The following is a 14,082-nucleotide window of genomic DNA, read 5'->3' as shown; positions in this document are numbered from 1 at the left end:
AGTCACTGCAGGAACAGTTACTTTAAGTAAAATATCGCACTGGCTGAATGCCCTAATAGGGGCAGTTCTCTATATAGTGGCTTGTTGCTACTCATGTGCCATCAATTAATACAAGGACGTGAACAAATCAGCGTTCTCTGTATCATCTAGAAACGTTGAGACAGTATGCGTATTGAGAAAGAACACAAATTTCATAATGAATATCAGGAATGATTTGATAGTGGCATTCAAAGTTTGTTTCAATTGTGCAGAGAACCAAAAGTGAGGTCTCAGGATATCACAACGGAATGTTTTGAATAGTAGTCTGCTATTATGTAACATTATTTGGTATGTGTGTAGAGTGAAATTCTGATTGGAACCAAAAAGTGAAATCAGAATGATGTACAGGGTAGTGTATAACTAGCTGATTCTTATATGATGGAATGAATGGTGCGTTAATACAACTATCAGTTGGGCATCAGTCAAATTTGTTATACACGAGACAAATTGTCTTCCGGATATTCAAAGGAGAAATGGAGTCTACAAAAGATGCTGAATTGTCACCCATGCCTACATGGAGACTGGGTGATTGGAGCAGTCCTGGGTGGCACTTATTCAATGGCAGTTGAACAATAGGTGGTTCAGTTCAGCGGAGAATGGTTCTTACTTCTGCATATTCCTTGAAAACAACACAGCAGCCTTGTCCACAGTAATGGCTTGTGATCTGCACTTTCGTAATGCAAGTTTTCAAATTTCTTAAACTTTGAACGTAACTTAGCTACACCAGACAACGATGAAATCTATGTACTGACAGTGTCTCAAAATAACAAAATAATCCAAGCATATGACTAAACCATTCAATACTAGGACCAGACAATAAAATATATAGGAATAAATAAGAGCAAAACTAGGTTGAAAAGGGCATATTGATTAATTTTGGAATAACGGGGGTGTGTAACATACAAATGCAAAAGTAGTGATGCATTAGTAGGACAGGCACCTGCTAGTCATGTGAAACTGACGTATAACAACCACATTACAGCACAGAATGGTGCGCAGCAGAGAAAAGACAACAGCTGTATGGGTGGCATCATTTAGCAGAGGCCAGATGTCCACAACAGGAGCCTATTGCTCACAGCAACAATCCATTGTGGAAGTAGTTCTGCCCAGGCAGCAGCAATATCAAACTAACATGCTTGAAAACCTATAAGGCACGGACGCAATTTTACAAACATGGCAAAAGCACAACACTTAAGCAAAATATTCTACTTAATCAGGGGTCTGATGGGGCGAAAACACACAGCAGAACCATCAATGTGGCTAAACAATATTTTGACATAGAAAAGACTAACATCTCTCACGTAAGATTTAAATTGTATGGAGAGGCAGAACATGAAGATAGTGATGGGAACTTGCTGGTCGCTGTTTAATAGTTTTAGTGCTCATTGGCTTTTGTGGCAAATGGTTCTTTCACAAGTTCCGCTGGATACTCGACTGGCTACCTTTATACTTGGTGACGTGATTAAAATGAACTATAATCTTCCGATCTGGGAACTGTAATTCAGCATTGAAAGGGTGACATGAAATGCAACATCTGAAATGGTCCATCCCAGATGCAAGTAAATTTCTTAGTTCTGCCCAGTTTCATGGCAGTTTGTTGTAACATCATGTAACCTTCTAGTTGATAAAGCAGTATCCTAGCATTCTTGTGATTGTGGATCTGTTACTCCCATGTCACAGTTACATTGTTATGCCATGTGCTTTTAGCCATGTGCTTCACATTTCTGGAATTTATTGCAGGTGGCAACTTCTTGATCTTGATTGGGGAGTGCGTTTTGCAGCCACAAACAGCTTCAAAGGAAGTAGTAAGACATTATTTTAACAACTATTTTTGAATGTGTTCAACCCTGCCATTACCCTTGGGTGAAACGGCATAGTTCTCTACTTCATTATTTTAAGCAATTTACTACCTGTATTATAAGACTGAACATAGAGTTTGTCCCTTGGTCTTTTATAATAGCCTCTAGACTTCCAAATGATAGTATAAAGTGAGTGATGAATGCTTTCACAACTGTCTCAGTGGTTATGTCTTCAATTGTGTCATAATAAGATAGTGAGAGAAATGGGCAATGATAGATGAAAGACCTTGGCTTAATTTGGGCCATTATGGGGAACGATCTGATGATATCAAGTGCTACGATTTCAAAAAGTCCTGCTGCCCAGGCAAAGTCTGTAGAGTTGTATTTGGTCTTCATCCTTGTGCTCTCTTAATGCACATGAGACAATTTTGAATGTATTCTTCTACATGTTTCTTTTGTTACGTCCACCTATAATGGCCTGTCATGCACCCTTGCACAGCATTTTTCCCATTATGACACACACTGTATGCTATCGTGACAGTGGTGCACTTTTGTCCATTTTTTCAAGAGGTGTTTTCTTATATAAATAAGTCTCTTTTAATAAAATCTGGGGAAATAGCCTATTTCTTACACCCAGCATCGAATTCTTATGTCTCCTTTTTTTTTTTTTAATTCCTCAGTAAGCATAATGCCTACTTACAGGATCTTAATTTTCCTACCTAAGATACCTGTATTCTGATTCAGCTTACCAGGCTTGTGTCTGACTATGTAGTCATATTCACTGTGGTTTAAAGCCCATCTAACAAGTCTCCTGCTGGAACCTTTTAAATCCAAAAGCCATTGTAAAGCTGCATGATCCATAATTTTTGTGAACTATCCTCTGTATAGGTAATACTGAAAGTAATAAGTGCCAAAAGCAAGTGTCAGAAGTTCCTTATCTGTGGTGTTATAGCTTTTCTCAGCTTAATTCAGCTGATGTTATGCATAACTATTTGGCATTTTTTCACCATCTTGAGAGTTTGATAAAAAATGCACCCAATGGCTACATTGCTAGCATCACATGAAAAGATGAAAGGTAGTGCAAAAACTGGATAAGCCAAGACAGATGACCTTGTAAGACTTTTTTTTTTATTTTAACAAACATTCTGGCAATCTACTGTCCAGACAAAAGGAATTCCTTTCTCCAATAATTTTGTGAGGGTTTTGTGGTGGTTGCACAGTTCGCCCCGAAGCAACAATAATAAGTTGTTAATCTGGGAAATTATTGCAATTCCTTAACATTCCTCAGCACTAGAATATTGTTCATTGCATCTTAACTGTGTAACTGGTCTTACACCATTTGCTGAAATTATCTGGCCTAGATGGTGCACTTGTGATTGTGCAAAACTATACTATTCTAATTTCAAATTTAGATTAGTGTCACTAAAACAAGTTAGCATATTTCTCAGTCATTCTGCACGTTCTCTCATCATAATTTAAAATATAGTTATGTCATCCAGGTATACTAGACACATGGTCAGCTTTAAAACTCATAAAAGTACGTCATCAAAATGTTGAATCGTAGCAGTGGTGTTTCAAAGGCAAAAAGGCATGCTTGTATAATCATAATGTCTTTGGGGGGGAGGGGGGGGTGGACAACAAAAGCTGCATTTCCTGATCTTTTAGAGCTATAGGACTTCGATAGTATCCAGAGTGTGTATCTAAGGCTGTGAAGAATTTGCATTTGCCAGGGAGATGCAAAGTGTTATCAGTCCTTGGTAGGGAATAAGTATCTGATTCCATGACATTGATTGCTCTCATGCCCACACAAATGCAGAAAGCATTTTCCCCATTATTGGTTTTCTTTGGGACTATCACTATGGGACTAAAAAAAATTTTAGTAATCCTGCTCCTAGCAAATCTAAAATATTTGTCTCTACTGTAGGCTGCAAGTGATACAGTAAGTGATATTGTTTCTTGGCTATGGGTGTAGCATCACCTGTAGGGATCTCATGGTAGGTTAAGGAGGTTGCCAGAAGCTTTTTCTTGTCTTCAAACACAAATTCAGCTACAACAGGATACAGTACTTCCTGATCCACCTTCCACAGGTCTTCAAGTTTCTTTTCAGTTTCTACTTTTATATGTGACATTAATGAGGTGGAGTGTATGTAAACAGGTCTTTCAGCCTGTTCATTTTCTTGGTATCTCATCACTATTTACTTCATACACTGGGGTGAGTATTGTACCACAGGGAATTTTAATATCTCTGCTTCCAAAATTATCTATTGTCAGTGGTAAAAATGTACCCTCTTCTGTCACACTGATTCAAGATAAACTGCACTTCACATGTGTCTGTTTATTGTATAAAATTTCTTTTAATGGATCTCTATCTAAATGATTTTCCAGGTACCAACCAACATTTTCTGAGTTTTGTTTATCTTCAACATTATGGTACATGGTTTAGTGGGTTGTCAGAATTTAACCATTCATTCTGGACTCGCTTGGGTCTTTGTAGTGGGAACACAGTCAAAATGGTGGACATGTCCCGCAATTTAGATTTCTTATGTTCAGAAGTTAATTATGCCTTGGAAATGGAGCATGGAATTGTTGGCTAAAATGACATCAGAATTGTGGTCATGTTTCCATACCACTTCAACTGTGAACTAGTTCTTACTTCCATCTATTTGCAGTTCCACATTTTGAAAACCTATTAGGTAAATTACCTTTTTCCCAATCCATCGAGTCTACAAAGTGGTAGTTTTAATTCTTGCCAGTGAGCAGATTTAAAGAACAAAACACTTATTTGTGCACCTGATCACTGATAAAGGTAGATTGGCTACTGCTGATTTTATCTTGGACAGTAACGTTTGTCACCTGAGCAGGTCCTACCCCTCTTACTGGATTTTCTTTGCAGAAGGGGAACTAGGGGCAGTGGCAGAACCAGTCCCTTTCACATTTCCTTTGATCGTGGCTGTAACCTGTGTGGTCAACCAATTGATTCAGTAAAGATTGATCATTTGCTTTCTCGTGTCCACTATTTCCGCAACACGCACATGCCGGTGCTAAATGCTCAGCTGCCTTGTGACCTGGGTGGTTGCAACATGTTCAGTGAACTTCCCCAATGAATGTGCATTTAGTGGACTTTACCCTTGTGGAAAAGTGGATGAAATGTTGGGACTCCTTGCATAGAAACACAAGTTGTACAACCTCTCTTAGTGTGCTCTGTAGAGCACCTACCTGAGGGTCAATCCTACAAATGAATACATCTACACAATGGGCTTCTGATTCACTCAGTAGTACCTCATTTCTTTCATTAATTTGACCTAGTACATATGTACGACATGATATGGCCCTTATTCAATCTGTAATACCAGTATTGATTGTAAGTAGTTTATACAATGTAATTATGTGTGAGTAAGTATGAAGTAGTTGTTCTTTACCGATTAAGTTCATTGAGTTTTGAAAGAAAATTTGATATGTGTAATATAGGTAATAAAAAAACTTTAAAGATGTTTGAAATTAATGAAATTTTGTAAACTATTCATGTTTATAAAAGAAAATTTGTAATCTGAATACTGGTTCATACTTACGGAAATTGTATGATGTAACTTAAAAGACGTAGGGAACCCCTTCTACTACGGAAGGGGCTTGACGCGTGGGAAAAGGTCAATCTGGGCAGCAAGAGAGAGAGCACCTTATGCTGTCAGTGGCTAGACATTGTACTGTTAACAACACGGGTACCAAGTGAGGCATTTGGAAGCCAATTTATGTTGAAATTGCCTCGGATGTGGTTTTGACTGGCATATGGTGCTCTTGTTATCATGGAATGGCTCTGAAATGAAGGAAACACATTGTCAAGAAGAATTTAGAAAGAGCATTCAACTCAAAGAGCATGGGACCACATGCTTGCCACCACTATTGCGTCTCTGCTCCACCAACTGCAGGAATTCGGATATGTGTAACAGTTTGGACCAGTATATTGATGTGAGAGTGTGTGTGGGTGTTTTTTTTTTTTTTTTTTTTTTTTCAATAATAATGCCAATGACATAACACTGTGTTTGCACCTTAAAATTTGGGCTAATTGCAAACAAATGCAGGGTCCTGTTCTTAACGTACAGATAACCAAGCATCCTGTTTCTGAAAAAATAATGGTTTGTTGTTGCACTGAAGGTGCCAAAGTTCAGTGCTAAAATATCTGAACGTTGTTATCCAAGCTACCTGCCTCACAGGTGGTAAGAAAGGCACATATATTGAACTATGGTGAAAAGTAACGTGCATTGATTAGTATTATGAACTATTTTCTGAAATTGGTTGAGCCTAATATTTGACTAACTTGTGTTAAAGCATTAAAGCAGAAATTGCTGCAAGTGGGGCTAAAAATTTAATGTTATTAAATTGCAGTTGGTGTCCGAAATAATAACAGAGTTTGCACATAGAGAAAGTAACAGTTTATGGGTCCCCACAGTAATCTATTCTCAAATTGAAAGATAATTGGTTTTTTTGTTGCTATTAAAAGAAATCTGTGACATTGCTAATAATGAAGGCATAACAAGCATAGGTGTAGGATTATTTAATTTCAGTTGTGGTATGTATGTGTTAACTGAAATCAGAACTCTTTCCATGCCCAGTTTTGGTCCAGTGTATCTTTAGTAAAATCTTAATGTTGAATTAGTACTGAATCAATTAATGATTGCAATAGTAACTTTTATTGCTGTGAGTGAAGTATTCTGGTATGTTTTCTGGTTTATGTTTATGGTATGTTTTCTGGTTTATGTAAAAGCTGTCTATGCTAAACACTACTTAGTTCGGTTGTTAGTTGTGTGTATCCATTGCACTATTTAAAAGGAGCATTAACGAAAGTCACTTTAGCAGTCCATGTTCATTTTTCTTTAAACTTAATGTTTCAAAGTGTTATGCCTAATTACCATTGATTATTTCATTTGTAAGCATTTTATTACTTTCATTATCTCCAAAACTTAGTCTGTTAGCCTTTCTAACTTGCCATAGAAATTAAAATACTGTTCGATACCCTCTGCCCATTAGGTTAACACATGGTCAAACTTCAAAAAATCCTTCCAGAGGGTAATGCTAGATTGCAATAGAGCGTTATATTTGACGCAAACTTGCAGTAACAGTGTTAAAAGTCAACAAAGTGCTCTAAACCCTCTCCAGAATTTTGGTGTAGCATGCAAAGTTTGTCCCTATAGAAGCTTATGTTTTGCTTATTCCCATATCTGTCCAATAGCCCTTTTGCAAGGCTGTCAGATGCCTTGGTATTTCTCAGCCCTTTCACAGAATTTACATAAGAATGAGTCTGTTCCTGCATCTTCAGATTAGCATCCCCTATCAACACTTCATCATCCCATGTGGGCAGTTTCCCTGCATCTGTTAACTTTTTCATGAAAGTGTAGCCATTTTTGCCTGGTTTACCCATGAAGGTGGTCACCAGTGAACATACTGCAACATCAATTACAGGCTGGGATGGAACCAGCTGTGGCAACTTCGAAAATGGGAAAGTGAGACTAACTGTGGGCACAGTGCTGCTTTGCAGCACTGCATTCGTTAGTGCCCCATTAAGGTGCCTTTTCAGGTCTTCCTTCACCATCCAGATCTGATCTAACCTTGCTTGCATTCTTGATCCATCTTCAGCAGTCCCTGTAACCCGGTGGTGGGCATCCCTTTAAATCACACACATCAAAACAAACAAAAAGTCTTCAACATCATGTGTTGATTATTTTTGAAAACATTGTTGGAGATATCAGTGATCTCATTATATCATACGAAAATAGTTACAACAGTCTAGATTGCAAGGTAAATTTATTCAAAGATGACCGGTTTCAACCATCACATGATCATCTTCGAACTACAACCATTTTGACAGACAATAGCTGTCTATGGAGCAGGAACTCCTGAATGATGATAGTCAACTGCTCACCATATTTACTTGTTGACCATTGTCATTCAGTAGTTCATGCTCCATACACAGCCATTGTCCATCATAATAGATGTAGGTCTGAAGATGATCATGTGATGATCGAAACTCATCATCTTTGAATGAATATGCCTTGCAATCTATACTGTGATAATTATTTTCAAAGATTATATGTGTTGATTGACAAATGGCATGGCAGAGTCAGGCAATGACACAGCACTGGTGCCTAGCATAGGGATGGTGCTCTGTCATCGTATCCATGATGTGGCCTTGTGTGAAGGTGGCAGAGATAATGGGCGATGTCAGATGGACTCGCACATCTGCAGTGGTGGCGGCGGCAGTGGCTCTGGGTAGAAAGCAGAATGCAGCTGAGACTGATTGCACTATGCACACATCCATCACATCACAGCATAGAGCCATAGAGCTGGACAGCTCCGCACAATGGTTTCAAGCATCTGCTCATGTCTTATTAATTGGTATGTGGCACCTCAAAGCCAAAAATCGGGCAAATTAAGCATTCCATTTCTGACACAATTTTTACAACCCCTCGAGGATGTAATCAGGATTGGAAAGCTATATAGACTTGTAATTAATATATTGTACTCATATTTAGAAAAGTAAACTGTATCAGTTCATTTGCTCATGGAGATTACCTGGTGGGGATTGGCAGGAGGATGACAGAAGATAGCTTCAGTGCCTCAAACTCATCTTGGAGGAGAAGGGAAGGTTGATAAATTAAAGGAACTAAGCCATTCAGCATATCTATAGTTGGCAGATCAGAAAAGAGGAGAGAGACATTTATCAGTTGTGGCTCCAAGTGATTTCTGTCCCACAAGACAGATGATCCTGAAATGTGATTTGATTGGCAAGTACCTTTGCTGACAATAATTTGGCCTATTATGGCATGAACCACTTGATTGTTGTCACATCACTTGAAATATGATGGATGAAAAATGCAGCCTCTTTGTAAAATTAAAATAATAAAAATTACTCACGTTTGTGACCTTGGGTCACCTTGTACACTGTATTTACTTGTTGAAATATACTCTTGCAATATCCACATTTATGAATGTTACACATAATTACATTTTCTGAATATGTAAAGCAAATACTTTTTACGTAGAGGAGTCACAGCACAATAATACATTACAGAAATTTAACAATGTTTAAAGTTTCTGTCTGCAGTGTCTATGGTACACTGTGTTCTGTTTTAGTGATTCTTGTATGTACTTCATTTATTGGTGTCTTCCTAAATAATTTAGGAATAAAGGTAACACCTCACGAAACAATAGAGGCGAAGAGTTCTCAACAAGCACATAAACAAGACTGGAAACCTTGCTACCTTTTGGACAAATGCTTTCTCAGGCTAGAATATATGTACTCATACACACATACGCACATAAACACACACCTGTATAGCTACATTGTGTCAGCTGAATATACCGCCAGGACTGCAGTTCTGCAGCTTGATTGGGTTGAGGGTTCATGTCAGATGGTGTGGATAAGGGGAGAAAAGAGGTGGGAGCAGGAGGGAGGGTTGGGGAAGGATGGCGAGAACTGTGAGGGCCAAGAGGGTGCAAGGGATAGGAAAGCAGCAGGGAGAGGTAAGAGGTGCATAGGATAGGAATGCAACACAGCATCTGTAGAGGTGCAGTGGTCTGGAGAAGTGGATTGGGAGGAGGTTGTGGGGTGGGAGCACAAGAGAGGAAAGACAGATTGCAGGAAAGAGGATGTGATTACATGGTTGGGGTCCTAGAGGAGGGGGCTAGTGGAAACTGAGACCAGGAGGATTAAGTAAATGAAGGACAACTCCCATGTATGAGGGTTATTTGTGGTTTTGAGCCAAAGAACTTGTTGAGCCATGTTCAGAATGCATTTTCATCTGGAAAGGAAGCTTCTTGAAGATTGTTTGATAGAGAGCAGAAAATGTGAAAATCTGAGGGCACAAGATGAGGTGAATAAGATGGGTAAGGAATGACTTCCCAACTCAACTTCCATATAGTGTTTCTTGTCAGTCTAGCAGAACATGGGCAAGCATTATCGAGAAGTGGCAACACTTAGTGCAAGCTTCCTAGTCCTTACTCTTGGACTACACCTGCAAGATGTCTCAGTTGTTGACAATAAATGTTAGCAGTAATGGTTACAAATCCCAGAAGCAATTCATAGTACACAACACTGTTGCTGTTCCACCACATGCATAACATTATCTTTTGTAAATGTGCACAGGCATTTGTACTGGGAGTTGTTGGGATAAAAACACCAGTTCTCATCGCCAGTAATGATGGAAGACAGCAATCCTCACTGTTGTTCATGAGCCAATTGATGACGAGAATGCAGATATGCACATATGGCCACCCACTGACTTTTATAATTTTGGCTTGGAGCTTGCAGTATCCATACATCCAATTTTTGAACCTTCCCCATTGCAGGCAAATGTCACATTATGGTGGAATTATCACAGTTCAACACATTTGCCAATTCTCAAGTGCAATGATATGGATCATTCTAGATTAATTCATCCAAACAATCTTCATCGAACCATGAAGGTCTTCCTGAACATGGAAAATCACTAATGTCAAAATCTTAACTCTCCATCTGAACATGTCTCAGATGGACCATCGGTACCGACCAACCACCATGTCATACTCAGCTGACAGGCATCACTGGATGCGGATATGGAGGGGTATGTGGTCAGCATTCTGTTGTCAGTTTTCATAAGTGGAGCTGCTACTTCACAATCAAGCAGCTGTTGGCCTCATAAGGGCTGAGTGCACCCCACTTGCCAACAGTGCTCGACAGATCCAGACAACCTCCCATCCGAGTGCTAGCCAAGCCCGAGAGCACTTAACTTCAGTGATCTGACAGGAACCGGTGTCACCACTAGAGCAAGGCCATTGGCACTTATGTCAAAACAGTCCTTAAAGTGAGAAAACCAGTTTCTTCTATGCTTTGTCTAACAGCATTATCCCCATAAATGGCACAAACGTTTCTGGCTGCCTCTGCTGAACTCAGACAGAAGACTGTGTTAAAAATGTTTCAATTTCTCCACTTGTCGCGCAATTTTCTAGCAACGACAGCAGCACAAAATGGCAATTAGTAAACCTAAATAACAACAGTGAACTATAAACAAACAAAAAAAAAAATGAAAACCAATAACTAAACCCGTAGCAACCGGAATACCAACATGCAAAACAAAAACACTACGAACTTATGCACCAACCTAATATTTCGGTGAGTGAGCTTTCGAACTATTTGTTATAGGTACTTTTCAATGAAGGCATTTAATAATGTTATAGTACTCAAAGGAAAAGTTGTGGTGCCACGTGGGCACTTTAGCTGACAAATTAAATGCAAGAACATCCTCAAAGAGTCAGGGAATGATTATTATTGAAGTGTGTTTCTTGGAGAACAGTACAAATTCTGTAACAGGGGGGAACTTTAAGGAGATAAAACTCCTATGCAGTTATTGCATGAGGACTACTTTGGCCACACACATTGTTGATAGATGACAGTACTGTTCTTTAGCTAACTCCGATTTCCACCAAAGGCATGCTTTGATATGACAGAAATTTATTGTAGTTGCATCTGAGAACCATTCTAGCTGAACAGTATGGTCAGTAGCATGAATGAAGGGAGCAATGTAGTGTTTGTTGACAGCTATCAACTGCAACTTCAAGAGTGTCCATATTTTTGGAGTCTTCGCCACTATTGATGTACAAAATGTCAGAGTTTTTCACAAGTCCAGTCCCCTGCCCCCTTACAGACCATCTGTTTGTTCTGTGGCACTCATGGATGTAACCTTCCACCTACAGACGTCTTGTATGCTTCGACAATATATACTCCAATTTTTGAGTGGAATTCCATTCTTGCAGTAAGTGCAGGCAGTTTATGTTTGCTTACCTCAGGGGTAAATTTTATTTCCCCCATCCTGTATATATCTTCTTAACAGTCAAGTAACCTAAACATTAATTATTGAAATTGCCTAATACATGACTCACAATTAAAAAAGTTAATTACAAAAGTTATTGCAGCAGTAGTTGTACATTAAATAAATTCCCAAATTGATACATAGTGATTGTAATTGTGGATTTTGTAATTTACTGTGCAAAATAATCTTTTATATCTGATACAATAATGCAAAATATAAAATACTAATTTTATTTTTAATTACAAATTGATTTTTTTGGATAACGTTTCGTGAATTCCAGATGTCCTCATTCAGTTTTTTTTTTTTTTTTTTTTTTTTTTTTTTTTTTTTTTTTTTTTTTTTTTTTTTTTTTGTGCAGTGAACAGATTTTGGTAAAATATGAAATCTATTTACAATATATTTTGTAAGTTTGTAATTAAAAGTTTCTATTATTGTGGTTTTACATGGAGTAAATTACCAAACTAACACATAATAATGATTGTCTTGGATTTCAAACAAAAATGTATTTTAAGTCAGATCCTATAATAAAAAATGTATAAAAATGATTTCCTTCTTATTTCAGATGTTGTTCCAAATATATTGCTTGGTATGATCTTTAAGATTTTTTTAATGTACAGGTTTTTCAAACTACAGTAATATGCTGTTTGTTTACAATTTGTTTCAAGAAATTACTTTTGGAATAGTTCTCTGTTACTTGATTGGCTACTCAAGGCTTTACAGGTGTTAATAACATTGCATTCCACCATGCAGTGCAAAATGGTTATTTCTAAGAATATTCAGATGCTTACAAAACTATATTTTTGTTAAGCTATTGGTATGAGTATTTGGATACGTAACCTGTTTCATAGCAAATCAATGTTTGTGGTTCACAGTTCCACCAAAGAATAAAACACCCCCAAATTTCATTGTATACCAATGCAAATAAATGTGCGTTTTTGAGGATTTTTGGGGGCTACCATTATGCTTTGCATAATCAATGAGCAATTTGTGGTAAATCGACATTTGTGATTTGGTTACTGTAGCAGATATTCTAACTAACATATCAAGTTACATATAGTTTTCCTTTAAAGAGGAGCAGCTCTATATATTATCTGCACTTATCTTGTTCTGTTTTTGAGTTTGCTAACAATTATAATTAATCTAAAAATGTTTTAGGAAACTAGTAATTTTTACAACAGGTTTCTGTGTTGCCTTACTAGAAATCACATTTGTGTATTAGCTTCAATTTTTATAGGGGATTAGCAACTTTTTATCTCAACAGATTAAAAGATAATCAGTGGGCTTAATGTATAGTTGTTTGTTCACTGCCTTTTAAGGGGACAATGTACGTGAAATTCATTGAAATTTGTCAATTTCTGTTTTCTACTCCATAGTGTACTTTGGACTTTCATGAACATTTTGTTATATAATACATTAAAATCAGACAACTGTGAGACCTTCAAATAATATTTTGAATGTTGACATGTGACTGTCAAATTTCGCGGCTACGCATATACTGCCACACTTGAGCAGACATATCTTGGGAATTACAAAGTCTAGAAGGCTGTGAATTGCTTTGTTTTGTGCCTACTGCTATGTCTCAGAAGTTGGCATTACAAATAAACAAGTCAGTCCTTTGTTTCTGATACTGTCTGTCTGATGGCAAGACAATAAAATGTGCTGGAAGACTAACACACAAAGTAATTGATGAATTACAAGAATATTATGGGAAGGCCATTAGAGATAACTGTGACAATTTAGAGAAGATGAAAAGAGCTGTGTGGAGCACTTTCCTTCAACAAATATCAACCAATGAAAAGCCATGTCATGCTTTGTGTCCACATCCTCCAAACACTTCGTGTAAATATAGGCAAGCAGAATTTTCTAGCACCCTGCATGAATTTACACTTAAACATTCTCTTCCTTTGGCAGTAATGGAGGCAAGCAAACGTATTTACAGAGATTTGGCAAATCCTGAGCTACTAAAGAAGTGTTTACATGAGAAGACCCAGAATGTGAATGAGTCCTTCAACAATGTTGTGTGGTGCCGTGTGCCTAAAAATGTAATTGTTGGCCTTATGGGTCTAAAGTTAGCAGTGTCTGATGCTGTAATAACTTTTAATGGTGAGAACTATGAAAGACTTAAGGTTCTGGAGAAGTTACGGGGAAAGATTTGGACAGAACAAAGCTAAAGGACTGTGGGGCTGGATGAGCTTCGTATACATGAAGCGGAGTTAGCTGCTCTGCAAATGACAAAAGCAGTAAGAAAGAAAAGGAGGGGGCAAGCACTGGGCTGTTGTGACACTGAAGAAGAGATAGACTATGAGCCAGGGCAATTCTAGTGCATAAAAGACAGAGAAATGTAAGTTTGTATGAGAATTTGTAATAAAAAAAAATTTAAACCTCAATATCTCTGAATTAAATTT

Source organism: Schistocerca piceifrons, chromosome 4 (assembly GCF_021461385.2).
Source record: "Schistocerca piceifrons isolate TAMUIC-IGC-003096 chromosome 4, iqSchPice1.1, whole genome shotgun sequence".
Lineage (NCBI taxonomy): Eukaryota > Metazoa > Arthropoda > Insecta > Orthoptera > Acrididae > Schistocerca > Schistocerca piceifrons.
This window is presented reverse-complemented; position numbering follows the sequence as displayed.